This window comes from Protopterus annectens, chromosome 12.part0 (assembly GCF_019279795.1).
Source record: "Protopterus annectens isolate FY-2018-M chromosome 12.part0, PAN1.0, whole genome shotgun sequence".
NCBI lineage: Eukaryota > Metazoa > Chordata > Ceratodontiformes > Protopteridae > Protopterus > Protopterus annectens.
Genome location: NC_056746.1, coordinates 533,868,351 through 533,878,179, shown reverse-complemented (window position 1 = coordinate 533,878,179; position 9,829 = coordinate 533,868,351). Strand labels below are relative to the sequence as shown.

The 9,829-nt window shown below is 38.0% G+C and overlaps 1 protein-coding gene across 4 annotated transcripts in view; it reads left to right on the top strand.

Annotated features, from left to right (window-relative positions):
- SUN1 (Sad1 and UNC84 domain containing 1) overlaps positions 1 to 9,829 on the top strand; it is a 2,891,160-nt gene that overhangs the window by 375,775 nt on the left and 2,505,556 nt on the right. For 2 of the 4 annotated variants that reach the window (XM_044089682.1, XM_044089679.1), the window contains exon 1: positions 2,030 to 2,241. The exons of the other annotated variants lie outside the window; for them this stretch is intronic. The gene's annotated coding sequence lies outside the window, so the exon portion shown is untranslated. Of the gene's footprint in view, positions 1 to 2,029; positions 2,242 to 9,829 lie in introns of those variants that run through there. 4 annotated transcript variants of the gene reach the window in all.

The window sequence follows — 9,829 nt, the reverse complement described above, 5'->3', positions numbered from 1 at the left end:
GCCCCCGACGCTGAGAAGACTAACATGGGAAAAGGCTGTGTAAGTATATGCGGTAGTGACGGACGTTAGGGTGCGAGTAAGGTAAGTGTGGGATATTGACGGTGTCCAGGGATATGGGTGGGTTAAGTGAGTTAGGGTTAGGGCGCGGGTTGGGTAAGTGTGCGATAGTGATAGTCTTTGGGTTAGGGATGGGTTAAGTGAGTTGCGGTTAGGGCGCAGGGTTAGGTAAGTGTGCGATAGTGATAATCTTTGGGTTAGGGGTGGTTTAAGTAAGCTAGGGTTAGGTAAGTGTCGCGATAGTGAAGGACCTTAGGGTTAGGGTTTGGGTTAAGGGTGTAGATAGTTGTGTATGTGAGGTTTAGTGTGCGTTTGTAAGGATTTTGGTGTGCTTGTGTTGTGTGTGTGCTTTTTGGACAGGATTTGTTTTGTTTGTTTATTATTGGTATTGTGTCGGTATTATGGTGTGTCGGGCATGTGAGGTTTCGTGTTTGTGAACGTTCGGTTATGTGGTGTGTCTGATTTCGTTGTCGGTGTTGTGGTTTGTCGGTGTTGTCAGGTAGATCCATATATATATATATATATATATATATATATATATATATATATATATATATATATATATATATAAATATATATGTAGGTGTATGTGTGTGTGTGATATATATGTATATGTAGGTGTGTGTGTGTATGTATGTATATATATATATATATATATATATATATATATATATATATATATACGTGTGTGTATGTGTGTATATATATATATATATATATATATATATATATAATGTGTGTGTGTGTGTATAATATAGATGGATATATAAATCTTGCATGGATTCCATCCAACATTTATACTGTTGATCAGTCAAGTGCCACCCAATTCTCATTGAACCTTGGAAACTGGCTTGTACATCGATTCTTGGGGGGGGGGGTACGTGCGTGTGTGTAAGTTGTGATGTGTCCTTGACTGTTGCATACATTTTGTGTATTTTACTTTACTTGTTTGGTATACGGTTTTATGTGTACGTAGATGGGCGACATGTTTGTTTCTTTTAATTTTAGGTGGCAGCTGCCTTTGCTGTGGCACAGAGGAGCAGATCCCTGACTGCAGCCCAAGCAACTCTGTGGTGTGGGAGGATGGGTATGCCTATCTTGTGGGGAGGAGGGGCTGCTCAGTCATATGTACCTCTTATTACATGTCCAAGGTGCTGGGGATAGTGGTATATTCCAAAAAGCAGCAGGGGTATTGACCTAGTTGCTGTGGAGATGGGGTATGTCAGTGTGCCTCACTGGACTGCCATCCTAGGAAGTTATCGGTGAACAGGGTGGTGAAGGAAGGTGTGCGTTATGTACCCAAACAATACAAACAACAACACTTTAGATGGAATCCTGCAGTGAAGAGTTTTTCTCTTCCCTTGTTTATGGTTTTGATTGTCTTAGCAAGCCTTCAGTGCTTATTCCAGTATGAAAGTAGGTTACTGGCAGAACAAGAATCAATATCAGTGGTGCTAAGAGCTTTACTCTTTCTTCATTCATTTCACTAGACCTTTTTCATTTTTTTAATTGGTAATTTGTATGCTTCACTGAGAATTGAAGTTGGGCTTCCTGCACACCAACAGTCTGTGGCTTTGAAACTTCTCTGAGAAAGTTTGTAAAACACTGGGAAGAAAAACAGGCAAGCAGTCAAATGTGGAAGTGACAGTTGATAAAGAAGAAAAGGGTAGAGCACATTCTGTCTTAGATCTGTGTTCCCTTTTTATTACCCTGCTCTTGGAAGTGATTTCATGCAGTGGTTCAACAAGTGTTGTACATGAAAACCTAAGTAATGCGTAAAAATGAAAGTTGTCACTTGATACTCTTACACTATCAGAGTTAAGTACTTGTAGTGGGCTGGTTTAGCATTGTCCATTGCCCAGTAGATTCAAAGTAGGCTGTGACTGACACAGTCCTCTTGGCGTGGGTGGTAACCTAATTAGCTTGTGAACATTATCCTTTAGGCTTTGTTGAGGTTGGGAAGCCATTTTGGAATTCTGTGTTGCTGCTTGGCTAGTGCTGCAATTGAAACTGCGCTGGTGTTGTGTACATAGTAGCAGAAGTCAAGCAGAGGAGAAATGTATGCTCTACATTTGTGGATGTAAAGAGAAAAGGAATCTAAAATTAGGAGACATGGTGTTTCATTCCTGCTTTGTTTATGTTTCTTCAGAGTCCTAAGCAAGATTGTTTCAAATGCTGTGCATGGTAAGTCATAAGTTTTCTTTATCTGACCATCTGTCTTTCAGTGTAGAGTTTAGTTACACATTTTGTGCTGCAATTTGAACTTTGTTTCTGAAGGAGCGCAGAAGGCTGAGCAGATAGGATGTTTGTTTTTGCAGAACTGAAGAGTAGAACCCAAGTTTTATAGGGCTGTACTCTGTGCACAGACGGATAAGCCTTTTTGCATTAACCTTGTTTTTTGGGGTTAATTGCAAATATTTGTCTTCAGTATTAACAAGACTTTAATAGTGTAGTCTTAGTTATGACATTTTATTGTTGTCCAAGCTAGCAACATGTGGTTTGATAGTATCCATGAGGTCTGTAGTTCTGTTAATCTAACACACAGCCAGCATTAGTACCCTACTGCATGCAAGTGCTCGATTTTATCTTTGCTAAGACTGTGTACATGTGTACAGGGTTACAGATGTTAGTGCTTTAAAGCAGTTTGACAGATGTCAGGAGTGGAATTTGTAAACATTTGTTTTATTTCACTGCATGTTGCATTTTATAAGATGCTCGTACATTTTGTTTTGCCTGTTTGCCAGACGTTTAAGTTCCATTTCTAATGCTTTTAATCATAGTAGGACCCAAAGAATGCCTTTTGGATGATTCATCTTGTAGAAGTTGCGATGTTTTGAAGTAGACTGAAAGCAGCACTAATAGGATGTTATGTAGTTGAGGAAATTTGAAACTTTGCATTTGTTAATTTGTTTATTGTCTAAGTGATCTAATACAACTACACAGAATCTAGTCCCTCACATACTCAGTTTGGGGCTAATTTCCAGATTGCCTACTTATTTATGACTGCATATCTGTGCTCAAGCTTATTCTCTATCCCCCACCCCTCATTTTCTGTTTTCTTGCTTATGTAGATATGTGCTTATATTTGTTGACCGGGCTAGTCTAACTGGATATATGTCCATTTTCAGTAGAGGCCCGGGGAGAAAAGCTCCAGGGAAAAAACATACAATTAATAGAGAATAACATAAAAACATTTTTATACAGCAATATTTATACAAACAATTAATAGAGAATAGTATAAAAACAGTGTTGTACAGCAGTAATTATACGATTAAGGCAGTTTTATACCACAATAAATTTAGCCTAAACACGTAAGCTAAAGAAATTGTAAAAATATAAAAAAGTGTGTAAATTTTTATATATATATATATATATATATATATATATATATATATATATTCTAAATATATATATATATATATATAATATATATTCGCTTTGTGTGTGTAGTTCCCCTACAGTCATGTAGTTTATATTTTAACGCTCTATGTTGCATAATTTTCTGTTGCTATTCATTTAATCTGGGCTGAGCCTACAATTGATCATTTGAGCTCAGTGCCCTACCCCTGTAAAAAATTATAAATATATATATATATATATATATATATATATATATATATATATATATATATATATTTGAAAGCAGTAGAAGCACTGCAAAGCTATAGGAGACTTAATAATCTTCTGTGAAATTAATATTTGCGTGTGGGACAACCACACCTAAAACTGTTTTACTTAGTGGATAGGTTTGCTGGACCTGTAATTCTGTTTAGGCACTAGTAACCTTATAAACGGCAAAATTGAGTTGCTTTTTATTTTATTTGAAGTTGTGTACCTTTTGCCTACATGCCATGTAGCAATTTGCACAGAGTGAGTAATCATTTAAAGTTTCTTTGTGTTACTGCTGCTCTTTATTCATCTGCCTCTTTTCAACTACAGTGTGTTGTAAGTTCTGAATAATGAAATTAAGCATTCTGGATAACTAGTTAATGTATCTTAGAATTTTTTTTCAATTTGTTAGAATTGTACAAGTTGTATAGAAGCCTTACACGCACCTTTGCACTGTAAGGTAATAGTCAGCTGTTACTTTCGTACGTGGGATTCATTTGTTAGTGGACCTTTTTCGCACCAAAACAAAATAAACAATACCCAACCCATCATCCTACTTAACATTCTGTTACCAGCCGAGGTGATGTGTTTGTGTGTCCTCTGTTTGCCCATCTGCTTTTTTTTACCATGGTCTTCGGTTCCCATAGTTTTCCAAATGCATGTCATTAAGTATATCTAATCTACAGAGTTGCCTGTATGTGTGTCCAGCAGTGGACTAATGTCCCTTGCAGGATTTTTTCTCTGCACTGACTTGCTTGCCAGGATGTACACAGTCTCACATGTTGCCCTGAAAAGAATAACGCATACTACAATATTAGTTAATGTTCACTACAGAAGTTTATTGTAGTGACTAGTCTTGGAAATGAGATCCACTTTTAAATCCCTTCATGGCTGCCTTATTTCTGGGTGTGCTGACAAGACTTGTGAAACTGAAATCTGGCATTCCTAGTTCTGTGATGTTGAACAGTTAATGTCACTGGCTGAAGTTCAACTCCTTTTGGTAAATTAGAAGAGTTGTTGGTGGGTTAGCCTGAACCTGCGGGTGGACGAGTGGACTGACATGTTCCACATCTAATACCACTGGGTAGTGGCTCCGGTTTTAGGTGCAGTGAAAACTGCAAGCTCTCAGATCATTGTAACACTTTCGCCAAGAGTGAAAATCATCAGGAGATTGGAGTGCAGGGTGGCTGGTTGCTGCTTGTGGCTGTAAGCTTGTAGTAAGCATAGTTCATCCAGTGGGTCATTCATTCATATTCTGATACTTATTTTGCTGTTTTGCATTCCATCAAGCTGAGCATGAGACCATTCTCAAACGGGTAGTAACTTCACTGCGGGATTGGACATATGTAAAGGGGTATTCAGAGGATTACCCATTCATATACCCACATGCCTTTGGGGCATGTTAAGAAAACAAGAGACTCTGTTAAAAGCCTATTTGGAAACGGAGGGCATGCAAGCTCCACAACCAAGGTGCCCCATCCAGTAAGTGAACTGGAGAATCAAACTCTGCAAGGCATCAGCTCTTGCTACTGCTTTGATATATTGCTCAGCAGGCCAGAATCCAGTGTTTTTTTTTCCCCTTGAAATTTTGGCATTTGTTGCTTCTACAGGTTATGCACCACAGCTTCTCACAGATTCCAAAAAAAGTGGGTGTTAAAGTATTCATCTTAATGACTGTTCTCTTCAATCAGATAGTTGCTACTTTCTAAAACAGAGCAGGTCTAAGTATGATTTCATGCATTATATAAAGTAACCGTTTGTCTCAGTATCCTGGTTTGAAAAAAAATTGCAAAATTGTAGTCTAAATTGACTGCAGTTTTCATTGATTAAGTTGTATACATGATCTTGTTTTTGCAGTTGGAGTCTGATTCCACTACTGATGCACAGGGGAACTACAATGGCTTAATTGTAATCTGCCTCTAAATAAGGGACTGTCCAGTGGTTCTCCCAGGTTAACACACTAGTAATTATTATTATTATTATTATTATTATTATTATTATTATTAAGCATGTGAACTTGAAAGGACTTGCCCAGTAAACAATTTAGTAATCTGCCTTCCAGCCAATGGCGGGTGCTAGGATACACCAAACTGTTGGAAGAAAGTAATAGGAAAGGAGACTACTACCAAAACAGTGGCATAATGTTGCTGTCTCTTTTCCATTCCGGCAAAAAGAGAGGGAAAATTTGAAATTCTTTTGTCATATCCACAAGTAGTGATTAATGAGGAAATCGAACAGTTGTTACTTCAGGTTGTATTACTTGTTTTAAGGTGTGATGGTTAAGCTTAGGAAGATTGTGTAATAAAGCTTGTAAACAATCCCAAATCTGGCTGGTATTTGTAGGCTGTTTCAGTCCATGAAAATGATTTTGCCAGTGTTGATAAACACTTGATTTTTCTTCATGAAGCAACTTTAAACGATTTTCTGTTGAGCTAGTTTTAAGTGTAGCCTTCATGTTGGTGAGAGAGAATACTTAGTCTCTCTTTTTATATGCAGCTGTCTGGAGTCTAATGCCTCATCTGGCAGCTGCAGTATGCCTTGTGTTTCAGCTGTCTTATACAGCACACCAAGCTTTCTTTGCCTCTCTAACTTGCAGTAGTTTTCAAGACACACACACACACACACACACACACACACACACACACACACACACACACACACACACACACACACACTGTTCAGTTTGTGGTTATTCAGCTGATTGTAAAGTTCGACCCTTTATTAGCTAATGTACGCAAAACTTGGTTGAGTTCTGAATTGTTTTGAGCTTGTTACTATCAACTTAGGTTGCGCTTCTTGCTGAACTATCACATAGCCAGGAGTTAATTCTCGGAAATACCTCATTTGCAGTTGGGAGTCCTGTGGTTTGCTTAAAGGAAGCCATGGCAGTATTTGCAGCAACCTGCAAACAGTTTCACCCTTAATACACATCTGTGTTACTTATATGTTTGCATCTTAAGTGACTGCAATTTTCCTCTCTTAAATGTCTGTTTTTTACGGGATTATTGCTGTGCATTCTGAATAGTTGAACTAATGCTTCCAGTATTCTTCCTGTTTAGCCTTGTGAGTGGGAGGAGATGGGTGTTCCATGTCAGAGGACACTGGCAAGGCAGCTTGGAATAAATGAGTCAAGCAAGTGAACTGCTGTAGTACCCACATTACTTTCATTCGGTAGGGTGGTGCAGAGTGGCATGTATGTATTTAACTGGTGCTAGCGGATATTGTATGCATTTGCTTTTCAGTTTGTTATAAGGTGCATCATTGCTGATAAGGGGTGCAAGACTTGAGAGTGGCATGCAAAGGAATGTTATTGATCAAATCAGTGTAAATGTAAAATCTTAACCAGTGCATGTTTAAAACTCTTGCAGTAACTGGGTTGCTAAGTTTAAAGAAGAAATGAAAACATTAAGTTATGGGAAAAACACTTTAAGAATACATGCAGTTCTGACTTGTCTAGCAAGTTTTAAGAAGTTTGTATAAGACATAATGCAGTGGTAAAAGTTCATTATTTGTGGGATGTTTAAAAATGTCCTTTACCCTTAAACACTTAATGCATTCACACCTTGCAGCTCACCAATTCTAAGGTGGTGTATTCCTGAAGGATGTCTGGTTAGACAGCAGTTACCTGAAGCTGCAAGTCAGTTGCATTTAAATGTGAGAATTGCAGCAGCTTTTTGTTTCGTTTTTAATGTGAAAATATTTTTTTTTATATTTGAAGTGCTTAATTCAGATATTTTAATTTAAGCTGTGCTGCAACAGTAGTGCTGTGTGGTCTGCCGTCACATGTCCTTCTGCAGGTATGAAGCTGAGCTTTGCATGGTCAGTGCTGAATGTACATTACGGCATTTGTTGGTATTTTCCATCTTACCATTTCTTTTTGGACTAAGCTTTGTGAACTTTAAAGACATACCCACAAAATCAACTTATCTTCCCATGACACCTCAGTAAGGGGTAGCATGAGCATTTGTTTATAAAAGTGAATGAATGCTCCACAGGAAATGGGAGGTGATAATTCCATCATATAATGTGGCTGCATCTCCATATTTATCCCTACACTGGTGTCACAAAGGTACAAGTTCAGCTAATGTCAGTGTAAGCAAGTACGTTTTATACTTAAGAAAAAGAAAGTTATTTTATTGTGTTAGAGGGAAGAAAAGGAACCAAGCACAGTAGACATCATATACCATAGCCCAGAAAGATTGTGACCGTATACATATTTGAGTTTGTTTGTCTGCAGAGAGTACCATTTTAAGTAGAACTCCTTAGTTGGCAGTTATCTTGCATTGCTGCTTGAAACACCATTTGGATGATCAGATTTGCTACTTTGGTGGTTCATGTTATATGAATAAAGTGCATCTCTATCGCGTCTGTATTTTTCCAAGAAATGCTGCCAAGTTATAAAGGCCTTTATTTTGGTAACTGGTAAAATGTTCGAGTTATTGTCCTTTCCTGACCCATGGCTGTCAGTCATCCAGATGGAATTCTTTTTGACTCTTTCCCTACCATTGAGTACCATTAAATTTTAATTCCTCATTATACAAGAAGCATTTTTTTATATTGTCTTGATTACTTTGGCACGCTTCAAATCCTCACCAAACCCTAAAAATTCTGCTGCTTATGCAGAGTCATAAGCAACTGAACTTTACCAACATGTAAACCACTGCATAGATGCAGCTGTTCCCTGCAGAAATGAGCAGAGGGCAAACCCCAGAAACAAACTCTCGTATTGAAACTATACCAACAAACTGTACAATAACAGAAGAAACATTTTGCCAAAATAATAGAGCTCTGTTCATTGAATTAAACAAACAGCTTGGGTGCCTAGGTAAGTTCACCAAAGCCATGTAAAAGGTGAAGTTGGTTACCTAAGCTGAAAATAATCATGAAGCCTTTATTTTAGTTATGTTCGAAATCTGAGGAGTAAAATGCATCAGTGCACTAAGGTGATGATCAGAGGTGCTACCTTCACTAAAACTGAAAATATAGCTAACCTACTGGCTGATGAATTCAGTTCAAACTTTACCTCTATACTTACCCTATCTGTCTCACCAGAAATAAAACTGACACATCCCCAGCTGTCACACATGACCAAGTCCTAAAAGCACTTTCAAACACTAAAAGTACTGCATTAATGGCTCCTGACAATATTCCTGGTTATTTCATGAATAGCATGAAGCATGATTTAGCGAAATCCCCTAACAACACTGTTCGGCCTCAGCCTGTAACAAGCTTTGCAACAAGAGTGTGAAGAACAGAAAGAGTAATCTCCCTATGCAGGGGAGAACCCTCCACTGATTAGGGCAGTTACAGATTCATAAGTTTTATCAGCCACCTATATAAAGCCATGGAAAGGATCATCATTGTTACTCAACAAGAATACATGGAATCTCCAAGTAGTGGATTTGTCAAAGTCAGGTCATGCATACTCAAGCTGGTGGACTTCTTTGAAAGAGCCTGTAAGGCAATGAGTTAGGTAAAACAGTGTGCACACACTAAATCAACCTTGCCATGGCATTTGACTCCTTTATTCACTTTGGCACAGAAGTAAAATTAAGCAAACTATTAGGAATAAACCTATGTCACCTGCTGGATCGCAAATTGGCACATGGATAGAATGCAGGAGATCAAAATAGGGAAAGCTACCTCCACAAAGACCAGCTCAGGTTTTAATTCAGGCTACTGGCTATTGGTCATTCTTAAAGTAGTTTCTTTTCCTGAAGAGATTCAAAATCCTGAATCTGGAAAGGAAGATGGACAGAAACGGGATTTTATCCTCAGATTTCTGATAGACTGAAGAGGAGAGCTCAGCTTCTGATTCTTCTTGTGGGGGTTTCTCTTTCTGTGAGAATATTTCTGGAATGTTTCAGTGTTTTTATTTGGAGAACACTGAGGTTTCTTATTCCCTAAGAAAATTGTATGAGCTTATTACAGAAGGAACTTCAGAACCTTCACCTATTCCTCCAGTTCTGTCAACTTTGGAGGATTTGCTACTGATATTCAGCCAGCTGCCCCTAAAAAGGAAGATAGGATGTACAAAGCTCCTCAACCTTAAGTTTTTATTCACTAACCTCACCCAGCAGCTATAGATTTAATTAATCCTAATGCTGATAAATAGTTTAATTCCGGTCCTACACTTTATGATAATGATGGAAAGATTATTTCT